Source organism: Belonocnema kinseyi, chromosome 1 (assembly GCF_010883055.1).
Source record: "Belonocnema kinseyi isolate 2016_QV_RU_SX_M_011 chromosome 1, B_treatae_v1, whole genome shotgun sequence".
NCBI lineage: Eukaryota > Metazoa > Arthropoda > Insecta > Hymenoptera > Cynipidae > Belonocnema > Belonocnema kinseyi.
Genome location: NC_046657.1, coordinates 86,976,697 through 86,995,715, shown reverse-complemented (window position 1 = coordinate 86,995,715; position 19,019 = coordinate 86,976,697). Strand labels below are relative to the sequence as shown.

Sequence of the window (19,019 nt, the reverse complement as noted above, 5' to 3'; positions counted from 1 at the left end):
AAAACAGAAATATCCTTTAAGCGTCACGAGACCGATCGCGCGCTGGAGCGCGCGTGTTTTCGTCATTAGAGATATTTTGTAGGTATTTCTAAATTTTTGTGTGCAGTTTTGAATAATTCGAATTAATCTTAAATACTCCGAAGCAATTTATCAATTCTTTTCAACCCTTATCAATACGTCTTTCTACGCCTAATTAAATTTTAATGTCAATACATGTCTCAACCCCAAGCTCAATCCGAATGGATCCGAGGCTTACTTATCAATCCTTCTTCATTCATGTATTAGCACCAAGTTTGATACGAACAAATCCGGAATCTACTTTTCAATCCGTGTATCCAATTCTCTTAAATGACTGGGACTTTTTGATTTCAATCCAATGAACCTTACTGAATATGTCAGCAGCCCGAATGACGAATTGTGAATCCGAAACCGAACCGAATAAATCAGACACTAATCAGAAACAAACTTACACTTTATCCGCGTTCATTGAAAATCAATCCAAACTTAATTTTTATTCCTTTCAAATCCAGGCGTCGAAATAAACTTGAACCCTAATACACCTTTTAAACCTCTTCGAACCTTGCGCTTAACCCACATAGCACACTTACCGAAAAAGTCCGGTCTGTCAGAGGATTTGTCGGAAGACGCATAGGTTCGAACCAAGAACAGAAATGGTTTTTTCAGGAAGTGTGCTATGTGGGCAATCTTATGAATCCGAGGCTCATCCAAAAACCCTTTCCAACCCTTGTCAATTCTCGCAGAAACATGAACTTAGTGCGAATTAATCCAAGCTAGCCATTAAATTATTTCCAATCCCAATGGATCTATCCCGTACTGGTTTAATTCGGGGTGCCCGAGGACCATACCGGTCTGGAATACTCTGGAAATATTGCCCCTTCTCGCGTATCTCTACTTTACTGTGTTAATTCCGGGTGGTCGAGGATCTTCATCAAACATTTAAATTTAGACAGATCTCGCGTGTCTTTCATCATTTTCGAGATAAATCAAAATTCATTTTTTTTGTTTATCATTCTAATGATTATTTCGATTTTTTCGAGAACAGTTCTGCTCTGCAAACTCCTTAACATTTGTTACTTTTCCACGTATCTCTGATCATTTGCGATATTATGCAAAAATTGTATTCCTTTCCATTTTTTAAATCTTTAAATGGGTTAGTTAGAGTTGTTTGAAAAGACCCCTCTGCAAAATCCATAAAATGTAATTAATTTTCAAGCATCAATCACCGTTTTCCATACAAGTCATATTTCAGATTTTTTTCATTTATAAAATCCATTTATTGCTTTAGATGGGAGTCACCGAGAATCATCACCCTTTTGATAATGTTGTCAGTCTCTGCTCCTCTCTCACCGTTTTCAAGATAACTCAACATTTTTTTACTTAAAAAAAGATGTTTCTATTGGGTTAGTTCATATAGGTCGAACACAATACGCTTCTTCAAAAACCTTAAGATTTTTGTTAAAAGCCATTCCCATAATGAAAACCCTCAAAATATTGTCAGTGTTTGCGCATTATTCAGTGTTTGCGAGATAACTCAAAATTTTCAGTTTTTGGGTGTATTTAAAAAATATTTTTATCGGGTTAGTTCGAGTTGGTCAAAGATAAAGCCCCTCTTTAAAACAGGAACTAGGAGCGAAGCGGCGTTCGCCCTTTTCTCTTCTCGAGACAAAGAGTCTCGGAAGCCAGATCAGCCTCTTCTCTCCGCAGTCCTCGAGCAGAGTGACATAACTTCGTGTCACGAGTTTCGTTGTGGGGAGAAGAGAAGTGATCTCGGGAAGTCTCCTATCGGAATGGTTGAGCAACTTGTGGCCAGCTGTGGTGCTCGACTCTTCTTACGCGAAGGAAAGGGAAACAGGGTGAACCTCGAAGCCTTGCAATGCGCTACGCGAAACTCAAAGGCGCGCTTCTTCACTGAGAGAACTTCAGTGTGTATGGTGCACTTGGATGCGAGCGACAGCAGCTCCCATCAGTGAATGCACGCGGGATGCCGAATCGGAGTAGCAGCTACTCTTTTAACCTTTCGAAAAGAGCAACAGACACGTAGCTATAGGTTATACCTACTGACTAGCGTGCCGTCTATGCTGTGCCGCTGTGTCTTTCGCTCCGATCGAAGTAGCTGCTACTCCAGTTATGAGTGTCGCGCTCGCTACCAGGATTCAGAGCTCATCCTATACTTAGAGTGTAGAAGCTACACCGAAGTTCTCTCAGTGTTGGTTGCCGAGAGAACTCGCAGCGAGACTGGACGCTACTCGAATCCTCTGCATGAAGAAGCTCGCCGCGAGCTTCGCGAGCCTTGTCGAGAATAGTGGCTTAGCCAGGGGCAGAGTTTGGGCCCCCGAAACTGAGTTTTTTCATTATTCAATTACCTTTTTCCCCACTCTTTGCCTATACATAAATCTGAAGCCCCCATCAGAAAAAAATCGAAGCCTCTCCCGAAAAAAAATCCTGGCCATGTCGCTGGCCGAGAATATTCCAGAATAATTTTTTTTTTTTAATTTCATTCCAAGTTACCAGTATCTTTGTACTGACATGAAATAATGAAAAACGTCCATCATTAAACAAAATTTAATAATTTTCTATTAAATCCTTTTTTTTTAAATAATATATCCTCCACTTCTGAACAAGCAGTTCAACTTTCTACTAATTAATTTAATTTTAAACCAAAAATATGAATTACAAACACAAAAGTGAATCAAAATTTAAGAAATTTTAATTAAATTAAAATCCAAATTAAAAATCCTATTGAACGTCCATTAATCAAATTGATGCAAATTCCTATTAAAAAATTAAAAAACAAGAATCCAAGGACCAAATCTGGAGAGAAACGAACAAACAAAAAATCCTATTGTAATCTGAAAAAAACAAAAAAATTTCAGACAAAAATAAAAAAGAGAAAAGAAAAATGAGAAGGCAGCGAACCACATCCCCTTCCTTCTCTTTTTCTTCCTTTGAATGTTATTCTATTGTTATTTGATGATAATAAAAATAAAAAAGACGAAAGAAAGGAAAAGAGAAGGATGGGGATGTGGTTTTCTGCCTTCTCATTTTTCTTTCCTCTTTTTTATTTTTGTCTAAATTTTTTTTATTGGTTTTTTCAGATTACCATAGGATTTTTTGTTTTTGTTTGTTCGTTGTTGTCCAAATTTGGTCCTTAGATTCTTTTTTTTTTAAACAGAAGTTGGCATCAAAAAAGTTAATTTTAATCTGACAAAAGCGAATTTTGCAACAAAACAATTACATTTACGAGCAAAGTGATGGTTCTTCAATGTAGAAGATTTATTTTCTAGAAACAAATTAGTTTAATTTTTCATATAATTCAGTTGTGAACGTTCATGTGAATGGAATCAGAACATTACTTTTCAAGGCCAAAAAATAATATTTTGCCGACAAGGATTGTCGAACACAAATATTTTTAAACAGTTACCTGCCCTTACACATCACTCTTTATTCGAACCTACCTTGTTAAAGTTTGATTGTCGATATTTAACAAAATTAAAACATCCGAAATCGTCTCTTCTAACCCCACGAATTATGGAGTCGGTGGGATTGTTTAACAAGACCCCTAAAAACCACCATTACTATATCCACACCTGAAATGTTAACAATCGCCAGTTTGATTGTCGATATTTGAAAATATGCAAACATAAAAAATACTCTTCTTTTATCCTACGATAATGGATTCAGTGAGAATGTTTGGCAGGACCCTTAAAAACCACCCTTACCATACCCCCACCTGCAATGTTCAAAATTACAGGTTTGATTGTCGATATTTTAAAATATAAAAACATCAAAAATCCTCTTTTTACGTTCTCATTCATACGGAGAAGGTATTAGTTTTATGCGAAAAATGACTTTCCCAAATTTATTTAAATGTCCACGTTTCTCTAACCAGCCATTTCTGATAACAATTCAAAAAGTTAAAGCTTTTCCAAAACTTCTGAGACAGCTTTTTTCAAAAATTCACAATTCTATCGACAGTTATTTATAGCACACAAAAATATTCACAATTTATTCCTATGGCTTGTTGGGATAAAATGAAAATTACATAAGTTATAGGATTTTTAAAATCCAAAAAACCAAACGAAAATGGACATTTGAAGTCAAAAAAAGCGTGAAATGGAAAAACGTCAATAAGAGGAAAACGTTATTTTTCCAAGGCCCTACATTATTCTTTTATTAGCTCTTTGATTTTTGTTTAAAAAAATCAAAAATTCAAATGTTGATCACAAAGAAATGAATTGCATTCTCATCCATAATGAGACGGTATTATTTTCATGCGAAAAATGATCGTGAATTTCATCTAATGTCGATGTTTTGAGGCTCCCTGAGTCAGAAAAACAAGTTTTTACGTCGGTGTCTGTCTGTTCGGCGTGATCCTTGTTGATACTATTTTAGGTAACAAAGCAAAATACGAGAAGAGATAGATCGAAAAAAATTTTGCAACTAAAAGAGATCTACAAAGGACCCCGCACTAAATGTATGGCAAAATGGCTTTCGGTGGATTTAGCTGAAACTTTGTAATTTTTAAGGTTATAAGTGCCAGATGAAATGTCCGTAAAAAAAATCTAAAAAAATGGACAGTTTTAGCGCTATGCTGCGCTAAGCGCTCATGATCAGTGAATTAAACGAATTACAACAGATTTTGTTACAAAAGCGATGTCAACATAGAAATCACGGTTCAGATCGTGGTCTGTCATATTTTCGCCTACACCGTTGACTCATATAGCGCGCTTCTCAAAACGATCAAACGCTTAGCGCCCAAGATTTTATCTTGACTAATTCATCACCTTTTTGAAGGCAGAAATGGTACCCAAAGTAACATTAGTAACTAGTGCGTACATTCCGATAATTACATTGCACTTTTCTCAAGAGTGCCGAATTCTAAGCGCTCATGATCAGTGAATAGAACAAATTACAATAGATCTAGTTACAAAAGCGATGTCAACATAGAAATCACGGTTCAGATCGTGGTCTGTCATATTTTCGCCTACACTGTTGACCGTTTTGAGAAGCGCGCTATATAAGTCAACGGTGTTGACTCATATTGTCATTGGTTTGGCTAAACATGTTACTGAACACTTCTTGATGCGTGTTTCGTATACTGACATCGCTTATGTCGCTAAAGCTACTAGGATTGATTCTATTCGCTGATCATGGGCGCTTAGCGTTCGGCCCTCTGGCGAAGAGTACACTGTTATTTTCGATGTGCGCACTAGTTACTAATGTTACTTTGGATACCATTTCTGTCTTTAAAAAGTAATTACTTAGTCAAGTTCTAATCTTGGGCCCTTAGCGTTTGATCGTTTCGAGAAGCGCGCAATATAACTCATTGGTTTGGTTAAACATATTACTGACTACCTTCTGATGCGTGATTCTAATAGTGACATCGCTTTTGTCGCTGAAGTTACTAGGATTGGTTTTATTCGCTGATCTTGAGCGCTTAGCGTTCAGCCCTCTTGCGAAGAGTAGAATGTTATTATCGGTATGTGCGAACTAGTTACTAATGTTACTTTGGGTACCATTTATGCCTTTAAAGAAGTGACTAACTAGTCAAGTTAAAATCTTGGGCCCTTAGCGTTTGATCGTTTCGAGAAGCGCGCAATATAACTCATTGGTTTGGCTAAAGATATTATTGAGTACTTTCTGATGCGTGATTCCTATAGTGACATCGCTTTAGTCGTTGAAGTTACTAGGATTGGTTTTATTCGCTGATCTTGAGCGCTTAGCGTTCAACCTTCTTGCGAAAGGTAGAATGTTATTATCGGTATGTGCGAACTAGTTACTAATGTTACTTTGGGTACCATTTCTGCCTTTAAAGAAGTGACTAATTAGTCAAGTTAAAATCTTGGGCGCTTAGCGTTTGATCGTTTCGAGAAGCGCGCAATATAACTCATTGGTTGGCTAAACATATTACTGAGTACTTTCTGATGCGTGATTCCTATAGTGACATCGCTTTAGTCGCTGAAGTTACTAGGATTGGTTTTATTCGCTGATCTTGAGCGCTTAGCGTTCAACCTTCTTGCGAAGGGTAGAATGTTATTATCGGTATGTGCGAACTAGTTACTAATGTCACTGGGAATTTCAAGATGATTTGATGAAAATTCATAATTGGTTGATAAATGTTACATTTTTTTAAAAACAAATTTAATAAAGAAATACATTATTCGGGAATCTGTCGCTGGAAAAATATTTTTTTTTCGATATCAGTATTTTTGATTGGAAGTTATTGATAATTGCCTCAAAATGTAAAATAATGCATATGTTTATTGAATTTGTTTAAAAGATCATACAATTTATCAACTAAGTATGATTGAAAATGAAATTTTCAATAAGTTCCCAATTAAAAACACTGTCATCGAAAAAAAAGAATATTTTCGTCCACAGGCGCCCTAAAAATGCATTTGTTAAGAAAAATAATTAAAATTTATCAACTCATCATGAATAGTGATGCCCTCGAGCGATCTTTTCCGACATGGACACGATCCCGACTCAATCCTAGCCTGCGGTATCGGTTTTGGATCGTGTCGGTTTTAGCTCGACTCGACTTTGGAGCGGGAAGTCGATATATCGTGTCGGGATCGGGTTGGGTTTTCGATTCTCTTTCGGCAGATATGCTCTTTTCACTTGAACCTAGCGGAGAGGGAAATTCGTCAATGGGTTGACGTTCTTCCTTCCTCCCTGACTCCTCCAAGCCCTGTTTAAACAGGTTATGGCTAGAGTGAAAATCCTGAAGTATATTTTCCCCGTAGATAGTGGAAAATTTGTACTTTGGCTTAGAATTAAATGATTTGAAACATGGAAATGCTATTATGCCGATTATAGAAACTATTTTCAATCTTCATTCAATTTAGAAATGTTTTTAATGAAAAATAATATATCTTTTAGTATGTGGTAATATTGCACTGTTTATTTAAAAGCAGTAAATATAAATAAGATATTGTTAAATGAACAATTTACAGCTGAATTGTCGTAAATAGATTGCATTCTACTGATTTTTCAAAATTTCAGAGTGCAAATGTTTGGAAAACTAGTTGAACTAAACAAGAAAAATGTTGGCAAACAGACGATATTGTTAGAAGACTCTTGAATTTTCAACCAAGAAAAATGAATTTTCTAATAAAACTAATAAATTGTCAATCCAAAAGACTAATCTTTAACAAAATAGTGAATATTTCTATTAATTATATGAATTTTTAAGAATTTAGTTATACTTTTCTTCCTACAGTTGCATTTACAAACCAAATATGTAGGATAAATTCTTAATAAAAACTTCAATAGTTTAATTTTCAATAAAAAATGGAATGGTTAAATTGAGACTTAAAAAAGTAATATTTAACCTAAAAAAAGAGTTTTTAACAAAGTATTTAAGCCCCTGAACCAATCAACTGACATTTTAAACAAGTAGTGCAACATTCAATGAAGTACTTTAATTTTATATATAAGAACTTAAGAAGACTCATTTTTCACCATATTCATGAATTTTTAGGCAGAAAGGTAAATTTTCAATCATGAAGATGAGTTTCCTACCAGAAATGAAACATTTACATTTTCAATCAAAAAATTAATTTTCTACTTCAAAAGAACGAGCTTCAACAAAATGTTGCATTTGTAATTCGAGAAATTACTTTTCAAATAAAATGATGAATCTTGAACTGCAATAATTACATTTTTAATTATAAAATACATTTTCAACCAAGAAGAACGTTTTTTTTTGAATTATTAGTTAAATTTGTATAAAAATAAAATGAACTTACAACAATTTACCTTATCTGTGAAACAAGGAATTTAATTTTCAACCAAGACACTTCATTTTCCACCAAAAAGAAAAAATTTTCATAAAAGATATGAATTATTAAAAATTAAGTTAAATTCGTAACGAATGTTTATTTAAAAACATAAATAGTTCAATATGTTGTTAAAAACGTTATTATTTAACCCAAATACATAAATCATGAAGAGAACAGTTTCAATTTCCAAACAAAAAAATTAATTTTCATTCATTTATGTAGTTAAATTTTAAACTGAAACAGATAAATTTGCAACTAGTAACCTGCAGTTAACTTTTCATTGGAGAAAATTAATTATCAAACGATAAAACGTGTTTTCAAGAATGTAGTTAAATTTTTTACCAAAAAGTGAATTTCTAAGCCAAGGTAGTTGAAATTTCCAATGAAGAAACTAACTTTTGCCTTCAATAATGACTCTTTAACGTGAATACTTGAATTTTCAATTATAAAACACATTTCTACCTTAAATAAACGGGTTTTCAACCAAATAGTTATATGTTTTATCAATATTAATATTATTTATAAGAATTTTTGAGAGAATAATTCACTGATTATTGTTCTCTTATCTTTGTTTTCTACAAAAATTGAAATTTTATGAACAAATGATACTTTAATTCCCAGGGAAAAAATGATTTCTTATTTTAAAAAAACTAAAAACCCGAGTTTTTAGCAATATAGTTCATCTTCCAACCCAACTTTTGTCAACTAAACTCCAGAATTTTCGATCAGAAACATAAACTTCCAATCTAGTATTTGTATTTTTAATGTAACTGAAAAAGCTAAATTTTGAATTAGAAACGGAATAGTTGAAATTTCAGCTTTAAAAATTAATTTACGATTACACAAGTAAATTAAAATAGTTCGATTCTCTTAAATGTTCTATTCATACACATTTCTTTTATTGTACAGTGCGTGTAATTGCTCTAGCGTTTAAATGAAACAATTTTCGATGAGAGATGTGTTGAACTTTCATTTTAAACGCTTGACATTCAAAACTGTTCCACTGTCAATATGTTTATATAATTTGTTCTTAAAATTAACAAATGGTAATGCATAACTAAATCTGTTGAATATAATTTGAGCAAGATCAGATGAAAAAACCATTCATTTATGCTTGAAAACGCCGAAAACATGCTTTTGTTTATTTAATTTGTTTGTAAAATTAACAAATGGTAATGCATAACTAAATTTGTTAAATATAATTTGAGCGAGATCAGATGAAAAAACGATTTAGTTCTGCTTGAAAATGCCGAAAATATGCTTTTGTTAATTTAATTTGTTCGTAAAATTAACAAATGCTAATTCATAACTACATTGGTTCAATATAATTTGAGCAAGATCAGATGAAAAAACAATTTATATTTGCTTGAGAACGCAAAAACATGCATTTGTTTATATAATTTTATGGTAAAATTAACAAATTTTAGTGCATGACTAAATTTGTTGAATATAATTTGAGCAAGATCAGATGAAAAAACGATTTATTTCTTATTGAGAACGCCAAAAATATGCATTTGTGTATATAATTTGTTCTTAAAATTAACAAATGTTAGTGCATGACTAAATTTGTTGAAAAAAGTAATATCTTGTAGCAAATGTAATCATTGCGGCACCTAATAGGAAAAATGTAAAGTTGTCAATTGACTGAAATTGTGTTAAAATTAGAAAAATTTATTCATGAAGGACCGCTCTCTCTCTCTCTTTTTCTCTGCAAACTAATGATCATTAATGATTTATTTAAAAAATATTAAACCCCAAAAAACAGTTTCTTGAAAAAAAACGGAAAATTTTGTAACACTTTTCGTTGAGGCAATTAATTTTTAACCCAAAAACCAGTATTTTTATAAAGTAGTTAATCTTTTAACCCCAGAGGTGAATTGTGTACAAAAGAAACAATTTCCTCAAAAATATTAACATATTTTCTACAAGAAGGTTAATTTTCCAAGAAATACTAAATTTTTGGACAAGAAAGAAGAATGATCAGCTCAATTAAAAAAATGTTTACTTAAAAAAATTAATTGTTATCCAACAAATTAATTTTTAACACAATAGATTAATTTGTAGCCAAACAGTTCTAATATCAAATAAAAAGTCGAATATTAAGCCAAATAATTGGATTTTAAACCAAAAGTTTTTCAAAAGTTCCAGCAAAAAATTTATTTTTTTTTACTAAATAGTTTAATTTTGAAGAAGAAAAAAACTATGAGTTTGAAAGAATTTGGTTGACGTTTTTATCTATCTTTTCTCTAATTATTATTTCTTATCTCTCATCAGCCGGAAAGGGAGGTAGTTTTGAAGTCTGGTCTTATAATTATGAATCTTTTTCATGCTCATTTAGCATAGAATTATTCATGAAAAAATATATTTCTATTCAGTCTTAAATGAAAAGTAATAACATTTCGAACCGACGAGATGAAATTTGAAATGGCTAAATTTATAAATCACTTGAAAATATAATTTAAGAAGAGAAAGAAGAGTTTTCTACTAGAGATGAATTTTTGAAAAAAGTATACGAATTTTCGACAAAATATATAGATAGATTAATTACAGAACATATGTAAAATAAAAATTTAAAAGTAAAGTTCAAGTAAAGGGCACAAATATGGTGACGTATTTAACTATATAGCGTGTGACGCAGTGCTATCTAATGAAATGTATATTCTGCTTTAAAACCCTTAAGATCTACTTAGTCTTCACGTTTCCATGACCACTATCGGAAGAAATAAAAATTTTGATTTTTTTATGTAGAAAATTTGTTTATTGAATTAGATTGGGGTGGCCGAGGATCATTCCCATTTTCAAAACCCTAAAAATATTGTCAATTTTCGCGCATATTTCACCAATTTCAAGATAAGTCAAAATCTTCATTTTTATTTTGAATATAGAAAACAATTTCTTCGCTTTCACCTACATTTAGAAAAACTAACAATGAATTACAATTAATTCATTATAATAGTTATGCTAGAAATGTTGACATTTATGCAACTGGGACTTTGAATCAGAAATTTGGCGAATTTGGGAAATTAGGACCAATAGGGTTCAGGAAGTACCCATGAAGTTAACCGAAGTGTATCGCGCGATCCTGTGCGCGTGTTCTAAAAGGCTCTTGCGAGAGATTCAAAATCAGCGCCGAGTATATGACTGAGTAATAAGGAATCGCGCCCTCTCATTTATGTGTTACATTTTTCGAGATGGTGAAAGACATTTCGATATTCAATATGTATTATCTTTTTAGAATAGGATTTAGCGAGATTCAGTTCATGCCAGCGGCGGACTGACTGATTGCCATAATATTCCTCTCACTCTACACATCATTCCAGTACCCGTAAACTGTACACTAGTGCGAATTGGGAATGTATGATTTCAGCAGCTTATTTCACGGTATAAACAAATTTTTTTTTTTAAAGTGATTTTTTTCTTTAAAATACCTATTTTTTTGCATTTCATGAAATTTAAACAAAATCAATGCGATTTCTTAGTTCAATCCTTACATTTAAAGAAAAAACAATTATAAAAGTGAACGAATCACACTGAATACTTTTTCCTGTGCTCGCGAACTTACTATTCGGGCATTACATGCATGCTTGTTCGGCCAGCTTCATCGCTATCGCACATGCTACATTTTGCCCTTGTGTTCTCTTCGATGAACAGTCAACACTGCTGACACGGGCTCATTAATTTCCAAAAGTTTTCGTATAATTTTTGTTAACGAAGCGCGTAATGTAACAATACTTGAACGTCGCCGAAGGTGCTGTTCCACCAAGCCAAATACTGGTTTTCTGGGGAAATTGTTTCGCAAGTCTTACATTATCTGCATTTAAGTTATACAAAACTTGCACATGTATAGTAGTTTGGTCTAACATGTTTAAAAAAAAACGTAAGGGCCCTCTCAGAGTACGGCGGCCAATTGAAACGCGATGTCACTTCGGTTCAGATTTATTGATGCTGTTTGATGAGCGCATGATAAAAAAGTAGTATTTTATATTGCGGAGTCGGCAAAGATACTGCACACACAAACTGTACACAAGTGCGAATTCGCACTGACTCACTATGCACCAACTTACTGCTAACGCAGCCAAGTCACAAATGACGCGTACGTATCGACAATAGATACTGGATCAGTCCCTCATATTTGTCGTAATAGAGATATACCTGGGGAAATCAAATATGGAAAATTCCAGGAACTTGAACATTTTTCTGTTGCGAATTCGCACTAGTGTAAAGTGAGAGAGATATTATAAATAATTTAAATTAAATAATTACAACTTATAAAGTATATATTGAACAATGCTCATGAATTTCTAGTATATTTTCTGTCCCGGGTGAATGTTTTTGTCCTTGACTCAAAATGTGGCGTCATGACTTTTTGTCTCTGTTTCAGCGCTTCTAGATTTATCTAGCGAATATACCATCAAAAAATCTTATTGTTAGCCTAAGCGCGTTGAATATGGAAAAAGTTTAAAGAACAAATTTTAGCGCTTAAAAAGCTCTACTAACTTTTTTCTTAAATTATATTCCGATAGAACTTATTGATTTGTATTCATCTATCTAAAGTGCTATACAAATATTAAATTTTAATCTTACGGCAGCGATGTGAAATTCACAAAAAGTACGAGTACATAGAAAGAATTGAAACTATTAAAAATACCACCAAAATTTGTTTAGGGTAGTATATAATATAAATATGATTGATAATACGTGGCAAAATGAGCGGTTGAGTTCAATAACGTTGTTCTTTCACTTTTCAAAGTGAATTATATTTTGTTTGTTTTGTGAACAACTTTATGAGAAACAAATAGAATACAAGTGACTTTAGAAAATGCAAGAACATCGTCAGTGAACTATGGTGCAACATGGTGAATTGAAAAAAGGATATTTTCGAACTTTTATTTGAAAAAGAAACACTTGTTATTTTTGTCGCACCACACAGTGAGACAAAAAAGTAGCTGTGGACACAAAAAGTTGTAGCCTAAAATATTTATCCGATCTAAATATTATCTTAATAAAAGATTTTGATAAGATTTGTGTGAATAGACTTTTTCTTAAATTATTTTAAAATTTGTAACTTAATAACAAAGTTAAAAATGATCATTTTCTCAACTTTTCCCTAGTGCAGTTTCTTTAAAGAAATTCACGTTTCTCAAAGAAGATATTAAAACAGTGTTAAAACTATATGGGAATGATTTCCAGTTAGTTAGAATAAAAAAAATGTTATTGTGTTATGAATAAATTAATTAAGCAAATACCTTTTTTGAGATCGGAAATGTTTAGCTCATTAAAGTTAATAGATTTTGTATAAAATATGAGATAAATTAATGGTCCATTACCATTAAGAATAAATGCTTTTTGTTAATTGTTTAAACAATTTATATAAAAAAATTATGAGATTCGCTACTTTTTAATGATTAGGCTCAAATTTTGTGTATGGAATCAACTGAGATGTATTTTGGATTACTCTTTACTATGAAACTCTACAAATTGACAAAAAATATTCATTATTTAAACAATTTTTCTAAAAAAATGTACGTTTTGGCGAATTTTAAATGAATAGGCTCAATTTTTGTTTACGGAATCATCTAAGGATGCCTACTCGATGAATCTTTGATGCGAGACTTCAAAAATGGAAACCAATTATTTATTATTTAAACCATGTCTATTAAAAAAATACACAGTTATAATAAATGGGCTAAATTTTTCTATAGTGTCAAAATCTATCAAGTGAGCCACATATTTTTGGATGGTCGAGCTTTTTTCGCGTAAATTATATTGTTAAGTTCCCAAGGATAAATGAAAAATAAAAGAGTGACGCCAAAATAGAATGTGTTTTCGCCTATTTTTTGGACCTCGCTAGCGAACTAGTGAGTAAATATAAAAATATGTTACAGGTATCAAATTACTCATAATTAGAAACCAAAGTGAGGATCGCTTGTTGTTTTTTCAAATTTCAAAAAATTACCCCTATTTAGGGGTTTAGAAGACCCCAGAAAAAATTAAAAAGTAAGAAGCCCACTGAATATAAAATCATGTTTTATTGTATTTTCTCTATGAAATAAACCTTTCAAAAGTTATATCACGCATTTTCTTCATTGATAAGGGGTTGATGTGAAAAATGATCACTTTTTGACTTTAAAATTAAATAATTTCGTTGAAAGTTCATGCATTTTGTTGGAAATTGACCTTGTTTGGTACAAATGTAATCTTTTTGGTTGAAAATCTATCATTTTTGGTCAAAAATGCAATTGTTTGCTTGAAATATCAACTGTACATCTTCTTGGGTTTGAAAGTCGATTATTTCACTAAGAGTTGAACTACTTTGTAAAAAGAAAATACTTTTTTTTAACAAGGTTTTATAGTTATGGTTGAAAATTAAACTATTTGGTAGAAAGTTTAACTCTTTGATTGAAAACTCATATTTTTCGCAAAAAAATTCAACTTTTTGTAGATAATTCGTCTTTTTGACTTTAAAATTAAATAATTTCGTTGAAAATTCATGTATTTTGTTTGAAATTTGTCTTTTTTGTAGATCATTAATTTTCTTGGTCGAAAATTCATCTCATTGGTTCACAATTTAACAACTTTGTTGAAAATTTATTTTTTCGGTTAAAAATTATTTTTCTTTATCTGAAAACTTAACTATTCTAGGATTGATAAAAAATTAATCGTTTTTATCTGGAAATTGAACTATTCAAAATAACAAATCACTTTCAATTTTCTTAGCAATCACAACAATTTTTGTTATTCTCTTAAAACATTTTACAATTCTCAAAAAGCTTAATTTTTTTTTAAATCTGCAAAAATCTACATCGTGTTTCAAATTATTTAAAATGATTTCAAGTTTTAAATTAATTTTGAATATTTTAAAAATTAAAATTGTGGCCTTCAAATATGTATATTTTTTAACAGTTGTTTGTAATTGACTGTTTTAAATGAACGGTCAAATATTGCTGACAATTAATGAAATTTTTATTTAATTAAAAATTTTTTAATTGAATGGGTTAAAAATAAAATTTTTTCAGACTGAAATAATATATGAAGTCATGATTGAAAATAATTTTATAAACTAATATCTATTAATTCTTTAATTTTGAAGGGATTCAGAATCATCTTGTAAAATCAATTATTTTTCAATTTTTAATACCTCAAATTATATTTAAAACATTTTATTTTAAAATTCTTTCAATTAAAATAAAACCATAATCGAAAACAAATAAATTAATTTTCCATCAAATAATTCGTGTTTTAACTAATACAATGCAGATGATCAAGTTTCAACCAAAAATGGAATAGTTCAATTTCCAGATAAAAACTGTGATAAAAAATTTATTTGAACAAGAAAAAGAAACGAATTTTCAACAAAATTGTTAAATTTTCAAGGGAAAAGGTGAATTTTTGACCAAGAAGATTAACTTTCTATGAAAAAAAAAGATTTTCCAACTTAACCAATGTACACGATTAATTTGTATTCAAGCGTAGAATAATTACATTTTGAGATAAAGAAAAATAATTTTGAACAGAGAAAATGAATTTGCAGCAAAGTTGTTGAATTGCCAACCGATAAAATGAATTTTCGACAAAAAAATTAATGATCTACAAAAAAAAAGATAAATTTCAAACAAAATATATGATATTTCAAAGAAATTATTTAATTTTATAGTCAAAAAGACGAATTATCTACAAAAAGGTGAATTTTTTAAGCGAAAAATATAAGTTTTCAATCAAAGAGTTCAATTTTCAACCAAATAGTTATATTTTCAACTATGATTATAAAACCTTGTTGAAAGGAAATGTATTTTTTTACAAAGTAGTGTAACTCTTAGTGAAATAATCGACTTTTAAAACCAAGAAGATGTACAGTTGATATTTCAACCGAACAATTGCAATTTTTGACCAAAAATAATACATTTTCAAACAAAAAGATAAAATTTCTACCAAACAAGGTTAATTTACAATAAAATACATGAACCTTCAACGAAATTATTTCATCTTAAAGTCAAAAAGAGTATGATCTACAAAAAAGCTGAATTTTAACCCAATTTAAAGGTAAATAGTTGAATTTTAAACTATAATTATAAATTCTTAATAAGAAAAAATTAATTTTTTCACAAAGTAGTTCAACTTTAAGTGAATAATCGAAATTTCCTCCCAAAAATGATGATTTTAAAATTTAACAATATATTTGCATTTACAACAAAATGACTTTGCAACTAAAAAATATTTACAGTTGATAATTCAACCGAAAAATGTAATTTTTAATCAAAAAGTATGAATTTTCCATAAAATAATCTTATTTCTGCAAGGACAGACGAATTTTTAACAAAATACATGATTTTTTAACCAACAATCGTATAGATTAATTGTTAGTTTCAAAAATGTATTTTCAACGAAAGAGATGAACCTTCAAATAAAAAAATAAAAATTTTTACAAGATAGTTGAACCTTTGATAGAAAAGAGGACTTTTTTACAAACAAGTTACATTTTCAACAAAATAATTAATTTTTGAATCAAATAATTGAGTTCTTATTCAAACGAGATGAATTCCAAAATCGTCAATTTCTTTAATTTCTTTCAAATGTAGGTCAACATATAAATAAGAGTATTATAATATAACATAATTATAATATTATCACTAATAATATATGTATATATTAATATAATCAATAATTTGTCACAAGGACAACCACAGGATTTCGCCCGGAGCGGGTGCTATTCTGAAAAATTGCACCCATTCCCAGCGAAATTGCGGTAAAATTTCAGCCAGAACCATGTCTCACGACCGCGAGATAGGCGGTTATACTCTGTAACGGAATCAATACGACGATCCAGCAAAAGCCTCGTGCACCCTCAGAACACGCAGCGACCCAAGGACTACCGTCTTCTGCATTTTCCCGCAAGTGTTTTAGCATATTTTTGACACGCAGGGATGCTTTTTAGGCCATAAGCGAGTGAAAGCTTGGCACCTCCAAGAGCGCCGATGATATTTTTGTCCGCTGGTGCCGAAAATTTGATAACGAACATGGTTCGCTTCTCGAAGTCAAGGAGAACCATGTCAGGCCTCGAGTGAGCAACAGAAATAATTGTTGAGAATATAAAGTTCCAGCATATGAAATCTTAGCGCCGCATTCTGCCGCGTGAGTTGGATAACTAGATTGTATGTGAGCTGAATACTCGGGGTGTGCATGGCACGCCCTGCAGCTATCATCAGGAATGTCTCAGCTCAAAATGTGGCGACGGTATGTTAAGGTGGAAATGACACCGTCTTGGCATGCCAAAATTAAACCCTCCATACCAGACTTCAATCCGGGCGATTTAAGGAAAGCAAACATTAGCTCACAAGACATTGACTGATCCATCACATTTCTGTGGAAGATACTGTGCATCCTCTTATCAAGAAGCTGTTTACGAAAGTTTTTCTCTTGTGCTTTCTTAATCCGGGCTTTCAGGAGTGAGTACTCGAGATAGATAAGATTTGATGCATTTTGCTCACCCCTAATACTGAAGTTAAGTCCGAGTGTTTCAGAAGCCTCCTCCGCTTCTTTGTACAGAAACGCTCCTTTGCCCACCTCTTCGCGATTCCTGACCATCTTAAGAAGAGAATCTCTTCCATTTGCAACTCTATGTGCTTTACTCAGAATAATCTTTTTGTGAAGAGATTCAAGATTCAATATTCCGCGACTACCTTGACGGCGTGAGATGCACAGTCGCGGAACGGAAGACTGAAGATGCATGCTTTTGTTCATATGAATAACCTTTTTTGACACGATATCAAGGGATCTGAGCTCGTTCTTCATCCATGGAACTACTTCAAATGAATATAGTACCACCGGGACGGCAAGCATGTTCGTTGCAGATACTTTGATCCTCGCCGACAGTTCGGAAGACCAAATCTGCCAGATGAGACGTTTGTATCTGCTTCGGAGAGTATCCTTTATAGATGTCATCAATCTCCCTATGCACCTAACTATTTGCATATGAACCTTCAAGATTTCCAAAAGACAGATGATAAGTCTATGGGAAGTCGAATCGAAAGCTTTCGATAATCAATCCAGGCCATCGATAGGTCACGCTGGTAGAACGCAGCATCTTTGCAGACACATCTATCGATGAGCAGGTTCTCCCGACATCCAGCTACGCTTTTCTTTGAGCCTCATTGTTCATACATTTCTTGCCACACAGGTTCAATGGCCCGAACAATCCTATCATTTAGGAGAGCTGTGAATATCTTATACAGTGTGTTCAGACAAGTGATTGGCCTGCAATTCTTCGGGTCAGCTAAGTTGCCTATTTTCGGCAGGAGTATTGTGCGCCCTTTCACCAACCACTCCGGAATCGGCTCTATCTCCTTTAAATATGAGGTGAAAAACACTGGCCAAAGTTTGATTTGTTGAAGGGAGCTTCTTCCACCAGAAGGCTTAGATACGATCTGGCCCCGGTGCGAAATAGTTCTTCATCCCTCTTAATACTTTTTTCACCTCCTCGGTGGTGATGGGTGGGTATTCTTTATCAGGTGTTATGAGGGCATTACATAGCTCCTTGAAGCTATTTATATTTTCTGAGTCTTTGTTCAGTCTATGCTGCACTTCCTAGACTTCTCTCAAAAATACTTCCACCTCCTCTGGTTTGGGCGGGTGTTCGACAGTAACTGGAGGGTCTTGAAGTGTGCGATAACGGGTCCGTAGTTCGTGCGCGTACTTTCGAACCTTGGCGGTAAAATTCCTGCCAGATGTAATGTAGTCAATCATACACTGAATGCGGGACGCGTACTGTCTTGCCCAGTCTATCTTTATGGCAAGTTGATGCATTCGTCTTTTGGAAAGAAACCTTGGTGTTGATGTTTCTCCGGGTCATAAACCATCGCTCTTCCTCTATTGGATACCTGCCCGCGTTTGGTCTTAGTGTCGCCTCTCTGTTTCTGTTGCCGGATTGTTCTAGCTGTGGTAGAGTAGGTGTTCCGCTTACATAGCCCCCTTTTAGGAGTAGTTCAGCATGGTTTCACAGACGTTGCTGCGAAAAGTGCGATAGCTCCCGGCGTTTCTCTCACCACAGAGCATGCAGCCGTGCCATGTAACCCCGTTCAGGGACCACACTCGCATCGATTGAATCCATTTTCATTCGCTCCCCCAGCTCTAGATTGGTCGGCATTGTTGGCCGACCGATTGTCGGGAGCCCTGCGCGTTCTGTTGTTTTGAACCGCACTCACTACAACTATGTTTGGT

The 19,019-nt window shown here is 32.7% G+C and overlaps 1 protein-coding gene across 3 annotated transcripts in view; it reads right to left on the bottom strand.

Moving 5' to 3' along the window:
* Positions 1 to 19,019, bottom strand: part of LOC117175103 (prolyl 4-hydroxylase subunit alpha-1-like) — a 57,852-nt gene that overhangs the window by 6,490 nt on the left and 32,343 nt on the right. The window lies entirely within an intron of this gene.